Genomic DNA, 5,520 nt, shown 5'->3' on the forward strand with positions numbered 1-5,520 from the left:
CATCTACAGCTAAGCCTACACATGGTACCTTATGAATGGCTTCATCCAGCTGGGCTAGCACATCCTGGATTAACATTTCACTTTTCTTTGTGGCTGATGATGCTGACATGGGTATTTGCTTTATTTTGTCACAAAGCTCTTCTTTCTGTTTCCCCTCAAGTAAGGTTTCAGCTACTGCACTCATGCACTCCTTGACAACCCCTCCATCAGTAAATGGCTTTTTGTGTTGACTCAAAATCCAAGTGACTCTGAGGGAACATTCATTAGCACGTTGTTGAGCAGGGAATGATGACCAGGACCAGGACCAGACAGAGAAATCACACCAGCCCAAGTTGTATGTCTTTGTCTCCGTATTTTAAGGAACAAGTGGGAGAAACAATCACAAACAATGGAATCATCATAGATTCTGCATTAATTGGCTTGAACAACAACCTTGAGTGAGTTCTTTGTCCACACCAAGGCTTTAGAGATTCAAACACACACCTGTCTACTATGGCTATATGAGAGAGAGAGAGAGAGAGAGAGAGAGAGAGAGAGAGAATACAGGAAAATTAAATATATGGACACTCATGTCAAGTCTCTCTCTCGTAATTGTCTCCCTCTCTCCAAATAAAGACAGAAAAGCTGATTCAGAATTGCAGGGCAGCCAAAGGACAGGATTATTGTGGTTATAAGTAGTTTGTAATGAACATTAAAATATATATTAATGGGTAAATAATAAATACGATTTTATAAGGGGAGAAAGAAAATATCGATGTACATGCATTTGTATATTTTTGTGGTAAAAAAATATGTATTTTGTTTATTCAAGTGCATCTATTAAGTTGAAGACTTTGATTTTTGACATAATTTGATCAGTTGGTACAACCCTAAATAAAGCCTTGTAGGCCTTTTCACTGCCTGACATTTTTAGACTTTTAAGCCACAAAACTCCAAAAATGAATGAATTTTAAAAAAAATTAACTTGAAATTGAATTGGTTTCAAATTGAGCTCTTCAAATTGAGCTGTTTTCCACCAAATCAAGATCTCAAATTGAGATCATCGGAATCTGTTGAGACACATTTTGTTTATCTTGTCAGCATAAACCCAATCAAACCAGTATTACCACATCAACAAGGATTCCAGCCAAAAGGTCCTAGACTGCAAGACTTGCAAGAAGGTGCAAGACTTCTCACAAGGGGAGCTTTATTTCTGCAGTACGGGACTGGTACCATACACCCACCAGTAAAAGATAGTTATATAAGCAGCGGCTTGTGTCTTCCACTCACACCTGCAGCTGAAGGCAACAAGCTCAAACCACCGGTAGGACTGCATGTGTGTTTCTGTCTGTTTGGAATGCATCTATCTTTTTTTTTCTCCTAAGCGTGTGTCTCATGTCTGTTTTAGTAGAAACAATGGGAAACACTAGCACCAGCAATGAGCTAGTGACTGGTGGAAACACCAACATTGGTGACGGAAACAACCTGCAAATCTCCGGTGAGTTCTTTGTCTGCATCAATTTTTCAGAGATTCAAAATGGAGGAAACCCTTATTACTACTATATATACTGGATAATTAATAGGTAAATAACTTAAGGGTTGTACAGCATGTAGGTTATTTACAGCATTTTTAATTCAACTAAGTATCCAATATCATAAATACACCTCTGGCATTTGTAATAAAAACAAAATCCGTCGAAAATTCAGCGAGTTGTGATGATTTTAATATTGGATCGACCTCCTGCCTCCACAGACAAACATGCTTTAGAAGACGCAGCCACCATATTGGTGCTGGGCAGCCAAAGCTTATTATTTTATTTAAAATTATATAATTATTTTTACAATGATATATTAAGGGGGACAACGCTCTGCTTTCCCGCCCCCCCCCCCTGTCCTTGTCCGCCCGTCAGATGCTAATCTCAGGTGTGGACGTCATGAGCACGTCCTGCTTTTCCTCTCTCTCATAATGGAGCTTTCTTTCTGCCTGTGCTTGAACAGGAGATGGAAATCACCAAACAAGTATTGGGCAAAACATCAACACCAACCAAGGAAACGTAAAAGTGGAAAGTAGTGAGTACATATTGTGAAACTTATACTTCTCCCACTGGACACAGTGTTGATGTAAACATTGCCTTGCTTGCGTACACGACTGTCCATTTCTTTAAATTTCCTCTCTCTCTGTCTCTCTCGCTCTCTCTCAATTCAATTACATTTCTATTCAATGGGGTTTTATTGGCATGGGAAACAGTCTTTTTCTGCCAAAGCAAGTGTCAAATAATCTCTTGAACTTGAACTTGAACTTGAACTTATGCAACAAAACAAGCAACAACAACAACAAAAATACTCTTTCTCTCTCTCCCTCTCTCTCTCCTGTTTTCTAGACGAAGACCAATGCCAGAAACCAGGGACGGCAACACAATGATCTCGCAAATAAATGTGATTATTTGGAAATAAATCAGAGGAAAGGAACAAACGTTTAATCACAATTGGATCAGAATGGTTTTTATTTCACCAGGTACATTTACATATATGAGGAATTTCTTCTGGTGAAGTTGGTGAACTTCAGTACAGGCAGTACAAGCAGGCAGTATTTACCTCAAGTGGAGAGGGAAACAGTCCTTTATTGGAAGCAGGCTTATATTATAGGCAGCCTTTTATCTCTAATTCCCTCTGTTTAATAAGTATCTTTGATCATATTTTAGTATGAATTTTAAATCAAACATCCGTCTGGGTGCCGTGCCATGCAAACACATGTATGGTGAAAAAAGAGAGGGGTAGTAGCCACCCCAAAAGTTGCACTTGTGGTGGTAAGCGATGGGTTTTTCAATGGCCGATGCTGATATTTAGAGAACGGGGCGGCTAATATATAATGCCGATATCATATTTTTAACATCAGATAAAATACAACAATTTAATAATAATAACAAATGAGACCCAATTGCTGAACCTAAATAGCAACAGAAAGCAACGGGCAGTGTTGACGCTCGGGTGACAGTGGGATACACTGTTTTTTTTGGTCAGTCCCTTAACTCGGGTTGTGTTTAAGGTTTTGTTTCAAACTAACTAACAAACAAACAAACTAAATTAAATCGATCTAAAATAAAGAGATACACAGGCGCCAGGGACAGGTGTCATGCCAAAAGTGATCGTCTGCCAAAAAGTGATTTCCGCGGCAGCGCACGCAGCCTGTTAAACCTGTATCTCCCAGTCAAATAGATCTACAGCTGCCTTATCATAACGTGTAAATACACAGAACCTTATGTCCGTGGTGATAACAAAGCGATGTCTTTGTGAAACTTTAACGTCTCATGTCATAGGATAAAAACAATTGTGGCCAAGGAAGTGTTTTTCGTTTATATGACATATAGGTGATTATAGCCAATACTCTAATATTGCTTCTGATGTTTATGTGTTTGGTATGTCTAATATCCTTGTTTAGGCCTATATTTGGAAACTACACTATAATTTACAGGTTTATGGGTTCCATCGGTTCGATTTAAAATAAAGACATTATTTCTTTTGCAATTATCCTTGTGCCTCTGTATTATTTTACCTGCTTTGCCCTCGATTAGAACCAAGTCAGTTCTTTTTACCTGTTGAAATATTATTTTAAAGGGCCAGTACAACCAATAAAAGGCAGTTTTCCACTTGCCAAAAAGGGATTGCTGCATCTACCTTGTCACTGAAAGGTGAATTATGTCTCAAAATAACTTGATCTAAATTTGACCTTGTAAGTGAATATTTTAAGCCATCAAACCAACTTACTTACCTCATAGCCATAAAGATAACACCTTATGTGTTCTTTACCTTGTTTCATTGGACATATGCACAGTATATCTCCCGAAAGGTACATATTTGGAAGTATGAATGTCTTGCATCGGTCTTAGACATATTTTTCATACTTGTAACATTATTTTAGCAAAAACATTGTCAGAACAACACAATGTTAAAAAATACATACAACTATATACAATCTACCAGTGTATCTAAATTTACACAGTAGCAGTTGGGTGGTAGAGATTTCACTGGCATGCTTTGCAAATAATATTTTTCTTTCTGCTCGTGCTCTGGGCCTGTGGTACAGCCGTGGGCAAATGAGACAGCCAATCTGAAACGGACAACAGGAAAACACAAAATGATGGTGAAATAGTGATAAAATAGGTATAGTAATGGTTGCATGTCCACCTCTGGGCCATCCACCACATCCTATCTGGGGCCATCCACCACCACCTCCTCCTCCTCTGGTCCATCCACCACCACATGTCCTCCTCTGGGCAGTTCATAAAGTGTTATTATATTTCTGGGTATGAGGAAGTTGGAGTTTGATGCCTGAAAATATTCATTACCAAGGTCAAGGTCTAGATCAAGTTATATTGAGGCATAAACAACCTTTTAGTAACAAGGTTGGAGCTGCAATCAATCACTGTTTGGCAAGTGGAAACACTATGTCAACAGGTAAAAAGGACTGGATTGGCTATAATATTTCAAAAATAACCCTCATGAATGAAACCAAGTCCTTTTGAGGCATAATTCGACTTTCAGTCACAAGATAGGACCTGTAATCACTTTTTGGCAAGTGGAAAACTGCATTTTATGGGTTGTATTGGCCCTTTAAAAAGGTATTTAGTGATTACTCTGTTACAAGATATGTTCAAGTTTCACAAAGACATCCCTTCGCTATCACCACGGACATAAAGTTCTAAGGTAATAGGGTTCCGTTGTATGAAGTATGTAAACTCTCACTCATTTCACCTAAGCATTCCACCAAAATCTGTATCTGAGTAAATTTGAGACGACAAATAAGCAATCCAGTTGCTGAATCTTACCTCATATTAGATCTACAAGGCCTCATTTAAAAGTTTCTTTCAACACTAGTAAGGAAATGGTACTGCAGCACTCCTGTTTGCACCGCATGGGACACTGCACTGGGACACCACCCCGGGAAACCGCCCCAGGACACAGAACAGGGCTTTTTTTGCGTCATTCAATTAGGAAATGTTAGAAAATAGAATAGTATAAATAGATCTACAATAAAAAACACACTGTTTTTATTGCTTTTGTTTGGCGAAACACACAGCGGATCATGTTCCGCAGCCTCCAGTCAAACAATTGCATACTTTTTTTTTTTTTGGAAATAAACACAACAGAATTACATTACTGAATTTATTTCCTCAAATATAAACCGGTAGTCAAATACATACCGGGAATTGAATAAATGATGTGGTCTACACCAGCTATTCCCAAACCGGGACATCGGGGGCACGGCAAAAAGAATTGTGATTTACAATTTCAAGGGGGGCAACGCTGAGAGGGAGCGATCGGGGCACAATTTGCGCTGCTGTCTCCCTCTCCCCCCGACGATGCACATGCCAGTGATGGGGTGCCAAAACAGTGTATTTTTATTCTAGATGTCAGTTATTTTATTATATTTCACGTCTCCTTAAGGAACGCAATAAGCACTGTAAGTGATCGGGACACCTTCTCTGCACTCTGGACCACCATGTTATTGGTCACCTCGCTGACCAAAGCCAATCTCCCCTG

At 39.0% G+C, this 5,520-nt stretch overlaps 1 long non-coding RNA gene across 1 annotated transcript; it reads left to right on the top strand.

Moving 5' to 3' along the window:
• Positions 1–1,144: 1,144 nt before the first annotated feature.
• LOC307231323 lies at positions 1,145–3,507 on the top strand. Its single transcript, XR_013844196.1, has 4 exons — positions 1,145–1,303; positions 1,388–1,477; positions 1,978–2,049; positions 2,361–3,507. It is a non-coding gene; the product is annotated as an uncharacterized lncRNA (long non-coding RNA).
• Positions 3,508–5,520: the final 2,013 nt, after the last annotated feature.

Source organism: Zeus faber (assembly GCF_960531495.2).
Source record: "Zeus faber genome assembly, chromosome: 6".
NCBI classification, from domain to species: Eukaryota; Metazoa; Chordata; class Actinopteri; order Zeiformes; family Zeidae; genus Zeus; species Zeus faber.